Source organism: Abramis brama, assembly GCF_963993115.1.
Source record: "Abramis brama genome assembly, chromosome: 4".
Lineage (NCBI taxonomy): Eukaryota > Metazoa > Chordata > Actinopteri > Cypriniformes > Leuciscidae > Abramis > Abramis brama.
The window spans coordinates 16,039,153-16,056,308 of record NC_139966.1 but is presented as its reverse complement, the minus strand read 5'-3'; positions in this window follow the sequence as shown (position 1 = coordinate 16,056,308).

Sequence of the window (17,156 nt, the reverse complement as noted above, 5' to 3'; positions counted from 1 at the left end):
TGCAAAACTCTCTGTGAAGACTTAAATGTAAATACAGCTTTTGTGTCTTTATCAGCTTTTCCATATATATATATACTGGCCCTGATAATCATCACAAATACTTACCACTTGCTCCATTTCTGTAAATCCTTTTTATTAATTAATGACTCTCTCACCGTTACTAGTTTTCTTTGTCAAGAGCTGCTTGCACCTCCTGCTGGTGAGGTCGACTAACAGCTATGGAGATTATCAAGCGGCAATGCATTGATATTCCTGCCGTTCCCGGATGTCAAATGATGAATTTTCTGTTGAATTTGAACCACTGAATTTGTGGAAGCGAATTTGTAAAGCGAAATAACATGGACCGAAAACTGCCTGTCGAATATTATAGGTTGTATTTTTAAACAGAATGAATATTTTGGAAATGAAATCTGAAAGGTGAATATGGATTATTGAATTTTTAATAATGAAAACGTGTGTGAAATGTTTTGAATTGAAATATTCACAGCTTAAATATACAACCATGTTGAATTTCAGCCCATAAAAATGCAAGCCCTAAAAACACAATGCTTTAAAATGCAAGCAGGGTAATGCAATTCAACAAGCTTTTTTGTTTCAAAAACATTTGTCATTATTTTATTTCCATAATAATCACACATTATTGAAAGGCCTCACAGTTGGTCATAAAATTGGAAATAAAATTCGTTATTTTCAACAAAATTTTAGACAATTAATTTTGAAGGTATTGTAACGCGTTTAAAATGCTGCTGTGTTATGGATAAAGATATGAAGAGTTCAATGCAAAAATCCATCTGACATGTTTTCTTTTAAAGGGGTGATAACATGAGAAACCAAATTTGCCTCGATCTTTTGGCATATAAGAGGTCTTTTTACCATTAAAACTTCCTGCAAGTTTAATAGCTTAAGTTGTCCTCCCTATTATAACAAGCATTGATTTATTTAATCAAGCTCCAAATATGTTTTTTATTCTAATGTCTGATCTATGATCAGTGATTTTTGATGTATAATTATTCAAGTTCAGACACATGATCTTTCTCTCAAAATCGTCCAATACTGTTTATGCATCAGTAAATCAAGCCAGTGACTAAAAGTTAAACTTCACATCGTTTCTCTTAGTAGGATGAAAATTAATCTTATTTAAACTGTGATTCATACAGAAAGCCTTTAAAGAACGCTCTCTTTCCAATGGCCCAAGCTGTCAATCACACAAGTTTATCGTTTATCTTCACACGAGCGCAAGTTTATCTGGGCACTTGCCAAAACTTGTTATGAAATCAATGACGCTGTTACATTGCACAACGAAGCTCTTACTGTATTACATCTTGTTTTACATTGTTATTTAGTCAAAGCATTCGTGAGAGTGCAGAAATTGCATTGCATTGCAATGATGAGATCGCTTCATTCACGCGATCAACAGACTGTCATCTGCTCAATGCTCATCACTGCAACCTTTCATTTGATGGAATAGATCTAAATATAATGATTTAATCAATACTTTTCACGATTCGTTAATCTCGATAGCTGTAATAGTAAAAATTTTATAAAAGTATTCGATAGATTTCCACATGTAATGCTGGCTATTTCATATGCAAAGATGTCAGCCAATCACAGCAGTGGGCATTTACACTGAAGTCTCAAAGCAGACAATTTATGGCGGAAAATTAATGACAAAATTAACCGAGCGCACAAATGATGCTGGCGCGCACGCTAAATTGCTTCCGCGATCTACGCGCGAAGAAACGGGAACTCGCGAGCTCATTTCAAATCCTACGCGTGCACATGACATCTCCTCTGCACGCAATACAAGCCTGTGTGCTCGGACATGTCTCACAGCACGCGCGTGATCATTCCCCACGCTCTCGCGCTCGATCTGCTCTCACCTGCTGCTTTTGCTCGCTCGGACACTTTTATTTTTGGCAGTCGAGGGGTTACTGTTTTTATAACCTCAAATGTTATTGGTTACTTCCCCTTTTCCGGAAGTCAGTTGTGATTGGACGCCTATGATTTTCAATCAAGAGCGGCTAAGGCACGACCCAGAGAGCTGTTAATAACTATCAAGATTCGGCAAGAAAGATGGATAATCAAAGAGAGGTACAGTGATTGCCAAATTAAAATGTTATTTTGACACGTTATGTTTTGTATTACTTGTTTGAAAACATTGTAAATGTGCAGATTAGCTGACCATAGTAAGACACGATTTCTGTTCAGTAACTAGCTTGCAGCTAACCACAACAATCATAATATTACTATGCTTTATGTACAGTGCAATGCATAAGTGAATACACCCATGCTAAAGTTGACTAAAAAGAGGAATAAAAAATCATATTTTGGAAATTGAACTTAACCCTTGTGTGGTGTTCACAACCCAATTCCACCTGTGGTGTTCCCGGTCAAAAATGACCGGACTATAAAAAATAGCTTATAAATCACTTGTTATGCAATATTATTACCCAATATTGGATTCAATCTTTTTGTCCACTTGTTCTCTTTCAGTTAGGACTGGTTTTATATTTCTATTTGCATCTGATTATTCGTAGGCCTCATTTATTTGATAGTAGGCATCTGATTTTTTGAGTAAAAAAAACATTATTTTTGAATAATTTTGGAAATATTAAATGAAATCTAAAGAAAATTGGCACTGTTGATGACACTAGTCTACTTTAATATTTCACCAAGAATTTTGTTTTGAAAAACTTTTATTTTGTACAAAATGGCACATTGTCACACTTGTGGTGTTCCCGGTCAAAAATGACCGGACTACAAAAAATAGCTTATAAATCACTCATTATGCAATATTATCACCCAATATTGGATTCAATCTTTTTGTCCACTTGTTCTCTTTCAGTTAGGACTGATTTTATATTTCTATGTGCATCTGATTAATTGTAGGCCTCATTTATTTGATAGTAGGCATCTGATTTTTTGAGTAAAAAAAACATTAGTTTTGAATAATTTTGGAAATATTAAATGAAATCTAAAGAAAATTGGCACTGTTGATGACACTAGTCTACTTTAATATTTCACCAAGAATTTTGTTTTGAAAAACTTTTATTTTGTACAAAATGGCACATTGTCACACTTGTGGTGTTCCCGGTCAAAAATGACCGGACTACAAAAAATAGCTTAGAAATCACTCATTATGCAATATTATCACCCAATATTGGATTCAATCTTTTTGTCCACTTGTTCTCTTTCAGTTAGGACTGATTTTATATTTCTATGTGCATCTGATTAATTGTAGGCCTCATTTATTTGATAGTAGGCATCTGATTTTTTGAGTAAAAAAAACATTATTTTTGAATAATTTTGGAAATATTAAATGAAATCTGAAGAAAATTGCCACTGTTGATCACACTAGTCTACTTTAATATTTCACCAGGAATTTTGTTTTGAAAAACTTTTATTTTGTACAAAATGGCACATTGTCACTCTTGTGGTGTTCCCGGTCAAAAATGACCGGTCTACAAAAAATAGCTTAGAAATCACTCATTATGCAATATTATCACCCAATATTGGATTCAATCTTTTTGTCCACTTGTTCTCTTTCAGTTAGGACTGGTTTTATATTTCTATTTGCATCTGATTAATTGTAGGCCTAATTTATTTGAGAGTAGGCATCTCATTTTTTGAATAAAAAAAACATTATTTTTAAATAATTTTGGAAAAATAAAATAAAATCTGAAGAAAATTGGCACTGATGATCACACTAGTCTACTTTAATTTTTCACCAGGAATTTTGTTTTGAAAAACTTTTATTTTGTACAAAATGGCACAGAGTTACACTTGTGGTGTTCCACTGGGCCATTAAGGGCCACTGTTTCAATTGGCCATTGAAAGTGAATGGGAGAGACATGTGTTAGAAGTCCATGAGGAATATCTTTACATCTGAGTGATGGATTATGGTGAGTTTGGACTCTTTTTAATCTTAACAATCTCATGTAAATAATGATGTGCCATTTTCCACAATTTATGCATGCTTCATTGAGTTATGAGTTAAAACGGGACATAAATGCTAGGCTACATCTATATTCAAGGCTCTGTGAGCGTATGTGGGGGTTTGTGTGTTACAACTCAATTAGGAATATCTTTAGATCTGAGTGATGGATTATGCTGAGTTTGGGCTCTTTTTAATAGTGATAGTCTGCTGAAAATAATGATGTACAGTTTTCTACGAACTGTGCATGCTTCGTGAAGTTATGAGCGAAAACCAAACGAGAGTGCTTCATGAGTATATACTTGGCTAGGTGCGTCTGTGGTATTTTCTGTGTTAGAACGCCATGGGGAATATCTTTAGATCTGATTGATGGAATATAATGAGTTTGGGCTCTTTTTAATCGTGAACTCCTGCTGTAAATAACGATGTGCCATTTTTCATGATCGATATAATTTTCATGAAGATACGAGTAAAAAGGCCAAGTCTAAGCTACCTTGATTGGCTACGTGAGTCTGTGCGTCTGTGATTTTTTTTGTGTTAGAACTCCACGAGGAATATCTTTAGTTCTGAGTTATGGATCATGTTGAGTTTGGACTCATTTTAATTGTAAGCATCTGCTGTAAATAATGATGTGTCATTTTCCACAATCGGAGCATGTTTCATGAAGTTACGAGCGGAAATGTGTCTAAAATTCAGCATCCATACATGGTTTACACATGGGTCTCTTGAAGGGCTTCTTTTAGAAAAACCTCGCTCAAGTTTAGTAAAAAAGCCTGAAACAATTATGCTTGTTGTATTCTACTCATTGAGACCTTTCAAATGACATATGACACAGGACTATCAGAGCTGTATGATGTATTTGACATATTGCTGAATGTAATACAAAAAAGTAGTTTATAAATTATGATTTTATTTATTTTTATTTATCAGCAAATAACTCAGCACTACTTAGGAGTTTATCAAATTGGCTACATTCATTGTAAATTTCAGACTCTAAGCTTTCAAATGACACCTATTTTAAGTTGATCAAGGTAATAGTTTTGAAAAATATTATGATTATTTATTTCGCAGCTAGGTGGCGCCTGCGGGGGGTACACTCAGTTTTAGAGTGATAACTCAGCAGTCGTTAGGAGTTGATCAAAGTGATTAGATGCATTAAAAAGCTGAGATTCTAAGCTTTAAAATGATACATAATTTGTGTTGTTCCATTCATTGGTTGCATTGGTCTCTCCCATTCACTTTCAATGGCCCATTGAAACAATGGCCCACAATGGCCCTCAATGGCCCAGTGGAACACCACAAGTGTAACTCTGTGCCATATTGTACAAAATAAAAGTTTTTCAAAACACAATTCCTGGTGAAAAGTTTAAGTAGACTAGTGTGATCAACAGTGCCAATTTTCTTTTATTTTATTTTTCCAAAATTATTAAAAAATAATGTTTTTTTTACTCAAAAATTTAGATGCCTTCTCTCAAATAAATGAGGCCTACAATTGATCAGATGCAAATAGAAATATAAAACCAGTCCTAATTGAAAGAGAACAAGTGGACAAAAAGATTGAATCCAATATTGGGTGATAATATTGCATAATGATTGATTTCTAAGCTATTTATTGTAGTCCGGTCATTTTTGACCGGGAACACCACAAGTGTAACTCTGTGCCATATTGTACAAAATAAAAGTTTTTCAAAACACAATTCCTGGAGAAAAATTAAAGTAGACTAGTGTGATCAACAGTGCCAATTTTCTTCAGAATTTATTTAAAATTTCCAAAATTATTCAAAAATAATGTTTTTTTTACTCAAAAAATTAGATGCCTACTCTCAAATAAATGAGGCCTACGATTAATCAGATGCAAATAGAAATATAAAACCAGTCCTAATTGAAAGAGAACAAGTTGACAAAAAGATTGAATCCAATATTGGGTGATAATATTGCATAATGAGTGATTTATAAGCTATTTTTTGTAGTCCGGTCATTTTTGACCGGGAACACCACAAGAGTGACAAGGTGACAAAACTCCCCCTAAAAAATTAAGAAAATTGTCACAAAACATTTCAGAAGTAGTTATACCATTTGTGAAAAAAGTCACTAAGTTTCAGTCCAAAGCGATAACATTAACTAGTATTTTCGGGAAAAAGAAAATCTTCTCCGGGTCAAAATGACCCGAACACCACATGAGGGTGCCTTAATTTAAAAAATTAGGAAAAATCCAACCTTTAAGGACACCAATTTTCTTTGTGAATGAATAATGTATCGTAAATAAATAAATGTTCTTCCTTAAAATACATGGTGCATAAGTGAGTACACCCCTATGTTAAATTCCCATAGAGGCAGGCAGATTTTTATTTTAAGTATTTTTTTTAATTTTTTTTTAGGATACTATGCATCCTGATAAAGTTCCCTTGGCCTTTGGAATTAAAATAGCCCCACATCATCACATAGCCTTCACCATACCTATAGATTGGCATGGGGTACTTTCCATAAGATCATCTCTCAATGCAAATCAAACTAGCTTTTAGGCTAACTGAAATAAAATCATGCCAATCTCTAGGTATGGTGAAGGCTATGTGATGATGTGGGGCTATTTTAATTCCAAAGGCCAAGGGAACTTTATCAGGATGCATAGTATCCTAAAAAAAAATTAAAAAAAATACTTAAAAATAAAAATCTGCCTGCCTCTATGGGAATTTAACATAGGGGTGTACTCACTTATGCACCATGTATTTTAAGGAAGAACATTTATTTATTTACGATACATTATTCATTCACAAAGAAAATTGGTGTCCTTAAAGGTTGGATTTTTCCTAATTTTTTAAATTAAGGCATTAAGTTCAATTTCCAAAATATGATTTTTTATTCCTCTTTTTAATCAACTTTAGCATGGGTGTATTCACTTATGCATTGCACTGTATGTAGTAGTTGTAAAAAAAAAAAAAATTATCGGAAATATTTGCACATTTAGTGCATTGATTCTTTATCATAAAGCAAATAAATAGACTAGTAAAAAGAAACTTCTTGTTCCCAGTACTTTTTTAATAGATTAACAGTGGAACAGTGGAATAATTACAATACTATTTTAGACTATATACATGTGGTTTTCTTGCTACTTTGTTCTCAAAGTTGGGGCTGTGTACGTCCAGAAGTGCGAGACAGACATGTGTATCGACATCAGTGATTGTGAATCAGTAAAGTCAATTTCATTTTTTTTAAATAATGTTTTCATTTCACTCATAGTAAATAAAATATGAAGTAAAATTTACAATTGTCAAAAAAATGTATTTAACATTTCATTTGTTACAGGAGCCTTGAGATTACTCACTGTCTGATTCAGAAGTGCCTTCCATTTCCACAAAAGTGGAGGATGATCATGCCAATGTAGGTTGTTCAGTGTCATGCATATACCAGTTTAACTTCTGAATAATGTATAATTCCCCCTTTAATAATTGATTTAACATGATTAACACATCAGACACAAGTCAGACTGACTGTAAGTCTACTACTTTTTTAATTGGTACAAGACAATTATTTTGTGTTACCCTTATTAATGCAACCATGTCTGACAACTGTGATTTACATAAAATTACCCTAGAAGTGCCATCTACTTCCTCAAGAATTGATAGTTTTAGTGGGAATGTAAGGAGTCATTTAAATGAAAAATTATGAAGTGATTTCTCACATTGAATCATATATTTTACATTTGTTTACATCCACAGTTAGGGGATGAGTTGGATTCTTCTTCAGCAATGATTGATGTCAAGGTAAGACCAATGCGTCAAGGTAAGACCAATGCATGCAGGACTATTTAGTGTAGTTTTGTAGAAGGAAATGTTATGTAATGAGTATATATAAAAGTACATTTTATTTTCAGATTCATTTTAAGGTTAATTCGTTGTTAAAGGTAGTTAATTTTGACTTGATAATGATATTGGTTTTTATTTTGGTTTTCTGCACTTTAAATAGGCCAAACCCCACCCCTTTTTGGGCCACACCAATTCCAGGAACATATAACAGTTAATACACATACAAATACTTAATATATTTGATTATCCATAATAATCCATTCCCAATATATACATATTAATAATAAACACATAAGTCATTCACACATAACACATTTAACACATTTTTTTCATTTGAATACACATTATGAACACCTATTCACACGAGACAATAGTTTTGTCAGCTTCCGGTTTTGATGTGGCGGCGCGGCGCGGCCGTGACGTCATAAGCAGCCGCCGCTCGATCGTTCGGTTTGGCCGGCGCAATTTTCCCGCTGGAAGACTGACTACGCCCACACAGACAAACAACACGGACGAAACGACAAGACAGTGCAGTGTAAGTGTATGAAATGACCGGGGAATGAATATGGAAGGGAGAGTGGAGAAATGGATGAATGTCCATGTGCTATCATCATCACGTGTGCACCCACTCCTATGATAGCGGCAATGGCAGGGAGGAACGAGACGTTGATGAATGAGGTCAGTATGTATGTGTGTATATATTCCGGTAAAGCTCGTCCGGTAAAGCACTGTTTTGCCAAGTAAAGGAATAATGGGTAGAAGAAAAAATCAGGATGAACTCTCAGATAAACGAGTTACAAAGTCTCACTCGCTGGAGGCAGACTACAGCAGTTTACTATGGTCTTCCGGTAAAACGCTTTACAGCGACGTCTTAAAACATACACCCAAGGTATGTGAATCTGTGACTACTGAGGTAAGGTCATCTGAATTTCAAGTACCTGAAGCTGCAAATGCAAGAAACACCAACCTTCTAGTGCTGCAGTTAGTGTGTAATGTGTTGCCAATTAAAGGAAAAAGGGGGAGAAGAAAAAAGCAGGATGAGCAAGTCTCTGAGAAACGGGTTAAAAAATCTCATGTTAAAAATGTTGTAGTAGATGACATTATTATTTTCTCCTTAGACTCTTAAAGATTAGCAAACTTTATGTGAACTTGTGCTTCTGCGAAGTTGCTGGATATTGGTAGGACCTGGAACACGCTGTCATATATGCCGATCCAGAGCATCCCAAACACATTAATTCATGCTGACTGCAGGAATGTCCACCAGAGCTGTTGCCCGTGAATTGAATGTTCATTTCTCTACCATAAGCCGTCTCCAAAGGCGTTTCAGAGAATTTGGCAGTACACCCAACTGGCCTCACAACCGCAGACCACGTGTAACCACACCAGCCCAGGTAGACCCTGAAGCCGCCGCCAGGCGCCGCCATTTGCGCCATTTAGAATTTCAGCCGCCGCCAGCCAATAATTTCGTAAGCCAAATTGAGCCGCCATCTGATAAAGTTTGGCTGAGCTGGCTAGAATTATTTGCATCAAATAATAATTCTATCACATAGAGACATACACACACGAATATATAAACAATACACGAGATCTATTTTCCCACTGGATTCATAACAGCACAGTCTTGTGCTCGTTGCTACGATACACAGACTCACAGTGAATTGACGACCAATTAAAATTGCTCGTTTTCCGTACAGAAGAAGCGATGCATTTATTTCTCGCACTGAGGTGAAATGGCGGAAAGAAGCAAGCAAGGTAATTTTGATCTCACTTCTCACATACTTTCATAATTCCTACTTACTTTTTTTTTTTTAACTTAGGCCTACCCAGACTTTTGTTAAATCTTCAGGGCACGGTTGCACAAACACCTGAATCAAAGATTGATGTTATGAACCAAATATTCTGGAACGGAGAGATTTATAGCACTGAACGTGATATTACTGCAGTAACAAACCACTGTTTCTAATTCACGACGCATGCTTCAGTGTACATTGAAGTGAAATGTGCAAAACTTTGTCTAAAATAATACTGATAACAGTGTGTGTTTATATTAAGGCGAGACACGGCAGGCAAAAACATAGTTTTTTTTTTTACTGGTCAATTTTGAGATTTTTGGATATTTGTCTCCAATAACATGTCTTCTTTCAGACTTGAAAAAAAAGACTTTCAGAGTGAAAAAAAGTCCGAAATACACATTTAGGTCTTTATTTTACTACACTTCGTCTGTTTGCGTCTGTAGATTTCTCATAAATTCAACAAAAGTTTGCGTTCTTAATCAACATACTTCTCCGCGATCTCTGCCGTCACCCTCTCATCACATGCACCTTTAGGAAGCTCTTTCTCTCTTCTGTAGAATCCTGTTGGATCCAAATATGGTCATTTCCTTTTTATCAGCAACCAATCGTGAAAGTAAAAATCATCTGTAGACATGAAGTGGCAGCTTCAGCCATTTGCAGCTATGAAAAGTTTGGCGGCTGCAGCAGCCATTTAGGTTTTGGCCGAGCCGGCTAGCCAGCCAATAACTTCATCAGCCAGCCATTATTCTCAAAACAAATGGCTTCGGGCTCTAAGCCCAGGACCTCCACATCCAGCATCTTCACCTCCAAGATAGTCTGAGACCAGCCACCTGGACAGCTGCTGCAACAATCGGTTTGCATAATCAAAGAATTTCTGCACAAACTGTCAGAAACCGTCTCAGGGAAGCTCATCTGCATGCTTGTCGTCCTCATCGGGGTCTCGACCTGACTGCAGTTCGTCGTCGTAACCGACTTGAGTGGGCAAATGCTCACATTCGATGGCGTCTGGCATTTTGGAGAGGTGTTCTCTTCATGGGTGAATCCCGGTTTTCACTGTACAGGGCAGATGGCAGACAGCATGTATGACGTTGTGGGGGTGAGTGGTTTGCTGATGTCAACGTTGTGGATCGAGTGGCCTATGCTGGCGGTGGGGTTATGGTATGGGCAGGCGTATGTTATGGACAACGAACACAGGTGCATTTTATTGATGGCATTTTGAATGCACAGAGATACTGTGACGAGATTTTGAGGCCCATTGTTGTGCCATTCATCCACGACCATCACCTCATGTTGCAGCATGAAAATACACAGCCCTATGTTGCAAGAATCTGTACACAATTCCTGGAAGCCGAAAACATGAAACAGTTCTTGCATGGCCAGCATACTCACCGGATATGTCACCCATTGAGCATGTTTGGGATGCTCTGGATCGGCGTATACGACAGCATGTTCCAGGTCCTGCCAATATCCAGCAACTTCGCACAGCCAATAAAGAGGAGTGGACCAACATTCCACAGGCCACAATCAACAACCGTTTTTTTTTTTTTTTCGGACCCCCCAATACAGTAAAACTGCACATTTTAGAGTGGCCTTTTGTTGTGGCCAGCCTAAGGCACACCTGTGCAATAATCATACTGTCTAATCAGCATCTTGATATGCCACACCTGTGAGGTGCATGGATTATCTCGGCAAAGGAGAAGTGCTCACTAACACAGATTTAGACAGATTTGTGAACAATATTTGAGAGAAATAGGCCTTTTGTGTACATAGAAAAAGTCTTAGATCTTTGAGTTCAGCTCATGAAAAATGGGGGCAAAAACAAAATAATAATAATAATAATAATAATAATAATGCGTTTATTTTATATAGCTCCTTTCAGGAAACTCAAGGTCACTTTACAATAAAGTACAAATAAACATGACATAGAAAAAAGACATGAAACAATACAAATAAACCGAGATAGATAACATAATAGATAGAGGTACATAAACATAGAAATCAGACCATGGAGTGCTTTGAATGTGATAAGGAGTATCTTGTATTGAATACGAAGCGTAGCGGTAGCCAATGAAGTCTGTGTAAAATTGGAGTAATGTGAGAAGATTTCTTTGTGTATGTGAGGACCCTAGAGTTCTGAATATATTGGATCTTATTTATAGATGAATTGGGTAAGCCATAGAAGAGAGAATTGCAGTAGTCAAGCCGTGAAGTAATGAAAGCTTGAACCAGAGTTTCAGCATCATTGATATTCAGAAATGGACGTAAGCGAGCGATATTGCGTAGGTTAAAGAAGGCAGACTTGGTGAGCGAGGAGATGTGTGGAAGGAAGGAAAGAGAGGAACCAAAGATTATACCATGGTTTTTGACAGTGGTGGAAGGTTGAACCAAAACTCCAGCAATGTTAACATTGTCAACACAGAAACGGAATGTAATTTGAGGTGAACCAATTAGAAGTAGATCTGTTTTATCAGTGTTGAGTTTGAGAAAATTACTGGTCATCCAAGCATTTATATGATCAATACAAGCTGATATGGAATTTAAGGGGAAAGGAGCATTGCGTTGAGAATGGATGTATAGTTGGGTGTCGTCTGCGTAGCAATGGAAGTTAAAGCCATGATGACGGATGATTTAACCTAATGGGAGCATGTAGATGATGAAGAGAAGAGGCCCAAGAACAGAACCCTGGGGAACACCATGTGGGACAGGATAGGGCAGCTCCAGAAATACCAAGAGCAGAGATTCGTGAGATAAGAATACTGTGAGAGATTGTCGAATGCAGAGGAAATATCTAGAAGAATTAGAATACTGGTGGAGCCGGAGTCAGTGGCCATAAGGAGATCATTGACAACCCTAAGAAGTGCTGTCTCAGTGCTGGGGAGGGTGCGAAAACCGGATTGAAAACATTCATAGCGGTTGTTAGATGACAAATGTGTTTGAAGCTGAGCAGTGACCACTTTCTCAAGCAGTTTTGAAAGAAATGGTAGATTTGAGAGTTTGCCATGTCAGAGGGGTCGAGGCCAGGTTTCTTTAAGATTGGAGTGACAGCAGCAGTTTTTAATTCCAGAGGAACAGCACCAGTACTTAGTAGTTGGGAGATGAGAAGAGAAATCGGCAATGAAATAACAGGTGAACATTTTTTAAGTAAAGTAGTAGGAGCGGGATCAAGATGACAGGAAGATGCATTTGCTTTGTTGATTAGCTCAGAGATATAAGCAGGGGTTGGGGTGGCAAAATCAGTGAGAGTACCAGGTGTAAAAGCAGTGGGGAAGTCGTGTGTGGAGACAGGGGAGATCATGGATGGGAAATGATTATGAATGCTATCAATTTTATTTTGAAAGAAATGCAGGAATGACTCACAGAGGTCTGCTGAGTTACTTATGACAGGTGCTGGAGGGTTTGTGAGTTTATTGCTTTAGGTCGAGAGGATGCATTATTAATAATAGTAGAGTAGTAGCTAGAGCGTGCAGTGTTTATAGCAGATTTGTACAACTGGATATGGTCAGTGTAAGCAGTAAGGTGAACAGTCAAACCAGTTTTCTTGTAAAGGCGTTCAAGACGACGACCAGCTGTTTTTAGATTGCGAAGTGCAGGGGTAAACCAGGGAGACGTGTGTGTAGAAGGTACAACTCTACTTTTAAGAGGTGCATGTAAATCAAGGGCAGTGGAAATACAGGCATTATATTTGGTAAGGATATCGAGAGACGTAGTGTGTTCAGTAATATCAGAGAGATGAGTTTGTACAGATTCAGAAAACAGCAGAGGATTAACAGAATTGACGTTACGGTAGGTTATAGTGGATTTCACCCTGAGGCGGGGAAGAGGCATTTCACAGTTTAGTTCAATGAGGAGGTAATCAGTCCAATTTGAGAACCAAGCACGGAAACATTGTGTAGACCAGCAGTGTAGACAAGATCCAGTGTGTGACCTTTTGAGTGTGTAGCAAAATCGACATGTTGTACAAGATTGAAACATTCAAACAATGACAAGAGTTCACGTGATTCTGCACAAACAGTGTCAACATGTATGTTGAAATCACCAAGTAATATAACACAAGGGGATAAGGCAGAGGTAAGGGTTAACAGTTCATGCAGTTCACTGAAGAAATTTGAGATAGATTTAGGTGGACGATACAGGAGAATCAAGAGCATTGGAGATGTACCAGAAACTTTGAGAACTAAATATTCAAAGATTAAAGTCACATGAAAGTCAATAGTTTTGACTGGAATGCTGCTATGGTAAACAGCAGCCAGGCCACCACCCCTTGATGTCAACGAGGTTTGGCCAGGTAGCTGTATCCAGAGGGAGCGAGAAGATTTAGGTGGAAATAGTCATTAGGAGGTTGCCATGTTTCAGTGAGGAGCAATAAGTCAAAGTTTTTCTCAGTTAGTAGAGCGCAAAGCACAGTAGCATTATCTGTGAGAGACCGACAGTTGAACAGCCCAACTGCAGGATGAATTGCATTGTATTGCGTGTATGTAGATTAGTCAGAGACAGATCACAGAAAACAGTTTTTAATGAGGTAAGATTTATTCCACGCTTAGGGTTAGGGTTAGGGTTAGCATAGAATAGCGCGTATCCGAGCAGTTCGACCAGATGGAAGGAATGGTTGAAGACGACGGGCAATGCGATGAGAAATGGAGGCGACAGAAACGATGGACATAGCGCGGTCGCCTAGCAATCCCGAGCTCCATGCAGAGCCTGTATGTAGTCGCGTCGAGACGAGGATGAGTTTTCATGGAACGCAGTTGGAGTAGCGAGTAGTTAAGCGCCATGGGTATGACACAGCAGAGTAATTAGCCCAGAGTTAAAACTCTAAGCAGTGCAGAGACTGGGACGTTGCGTGCAGTATGCATAATTAGACCGCGGACATGTAGAAACAACACGACATCACTGGCAATTGAAGAACGCAGCAACACTCTCAGCGCTAATTTTGCACAATCAACCCAGCATGAAGACAATGCTGTAGAAGGGCAGTTTATTAATAGTAAATATTTACTAATGTAGTTAACTAGATTTTAATAAATGGAACATTATTGTAATTATTGTTATCGATTTGTTATACACAAATTCAGACGTCTCGTGAGTTCAGTGTTGGACAGGGCTGGATTTCCCGATAACGTTGTCTCTTAGCGCGCTACGAAGACTCGTAAGGTATAACTTAACTAAAGGTATACCATTACTAGGCTTGTTCCCCGAACTATACCTTAGGAAGCTGCTTAAGATAAACCTAATTACGTGCGACGTTACCCGGTGCTGTCCGTGGCGATGGTGCTGAATTGGTTGATATCGATGGCTCGAGAATCAATTATTCTCTTGTCCAGGCGCTGTTTCACTGCTTTATGCTAGAAAGTGGTGTTCTTTATAAAAGAAGCACTTCAGAAATAGTTGAAATTACATTTATTAGGACTATTGGATATTATAAAAAATAATCCAAACTATAATAGTCTAGCCTACATATTTTAAAATTGTAACATATATTGCTGCCACAATAACCATTTCAAAAATTTTACGTGCTTTCATCTCTTTCCCATTTTTCTTCGCTGAGGTGGAGCTGCGATGAAATATTGTTCTTGTAAATACTTTCCAGCATTTCAGTAATAAAAGTTTACATCTTACGTACGGTGCTCGGCAGTGATCAAAAAGGATTTAAACAGTGAATTTTGAATCTCTTCTTGTAAACTCAGAGATGTGGATTCAGACGGCAATTAAATTACCACACGACCTGTTTGTCAAAAACAGTAGGCTCACCGACTTACCCCTGTAAGTGTTTAAAATACCGGACGAGCCCATGAGAAACAATATTAGCGTCCGAATAGAACTTAACTGACAGTAGCCTATGCTTTCACTGGCCTTTAAAAGCGCTCTTTTATTAAATTAATAATATAATATATAATAATAATATAATAATTAAAATTCTAACAACAATCAGTGTGATTTGACAATTTTATTCTTTGCATAAAAACCCTTGAATTAGCCTAAATGAACACTGTCTGTGTGTATTAAAACTTCAGAATTATATTCGTATAGACCTGCAACAGTGATAAGGTAAAGCTAAGAGTGGTCCAGACCAACCTTCCGAACGTATGACTTACAGAAGGTATACTTAACTAAGAATGTTTCGGGAAACACGTATTAACGATAAGGTACAGCTTAAGGTGTAACTTAAGAACGACGTAGCGTTAAGAAGGTTTCGGGAAACTCAGCCCAGATCAGTTGTTTTAACCATTCATTAAAGTGAATCGGTTCAAAGGAGTCATTAGTTTGCGAATCGGACGTGTCATTAGTGGACGTGTAGCCTATGGCACTCGTGTGATTATCTCAGCAGTTTAGGCCATCGCACAAGATTTGTGTCTACACAGAAAACATTTCATCACTGAATAGGTTTTTTCGTTTATTGAAATTGTGGTTTATGTCAGCTGAATGTGCGGAACTCTTTTCAGAGAAGATAAGGCAGCGTTTTTAGCACAATTCACACCCCGCGGTAATTCAGGAGAAAAAATCTCTGAATGCTCCACGTGAAACTTCGGTCTTCCGACCTGTTACTATCGCATCAATTGATTTAGATTAATGTGCACAAGACAGCGCTCGTGTTGTCTGAAGGCGGTGAGAGTGCGTGCGCGTGGCCGGGGCGCTCTCTCTGCTCGTTCTTATATGCGCACTGTCAAGTGCAGCACCGATCAAATAAGCCGGACAAGAATTTGCATTGGCAGCCACCAAAGATGTTGTTTAAACTGACAGGACTTAAAAATACATGCAATTGATAAACTTTCACTCTATGATGGTTAAACTTTGCAATTAATCCGCGAATCACAAGCGTTACGGGCCGGGGAGCAGCTGGCCCGGACGGATCATGAATCCCGGATCAACTACGATACCTAGATTCTTGACATCGCACATCCTGCGATGTGACTATCGTGGATGCGCACATCGCGATATCGATGCTAAAACAATACATCGTGAAGCCCTAGTTTGAAGATCAAAAAAGTGCATCCATCCATCATAAACAAACTCCACACGGCTCCGGGGGGTTAATAAAGGCCTTCTGAGTAACAAAATATCCATATTTAAACTTTATGGCAATGTACTGCCATTATCAAGCTTGGAAGAGCCAGGACATTAATATAACTATTAATAAATTAATATATTGTATTTGTCTGAAAGAAGAAACTCATATACACCTAGGATTGCTTGAGGGTGAGTAAATCATGGGCTAATTTTCATTTTAAAGTGAACCACTCCTTTAATTTCATTAAGTACTTAGTGAGCGCTAACAGAGTACGTAGTAAATGGCCTGAATGCCTTAAGTATGAATGGATTCCAGACCTCATCCACCATGGTGACGTCAGTCATTATTTACACACCTTCATGTTATTCGATTTATTATTAATTTCTATTTGTCAAGGTTTTTGGTGGTTTCTGTTCACTGTTCATACAATATAAGTCAATGGAGCTTGACTTTCAGAAGCTTCATGACATTATTTGTTGATGGTTTTGAAAGTTGGGAATATATACTGTACACTACCGTTCAAAAGTTTGGGGTCAGTAAGATTTTTTTTTTATTTTTAATTTTTATTGCAAACAAGAATGAAGTTACAAACAAAATGTAACAATACAATAGACATAAGA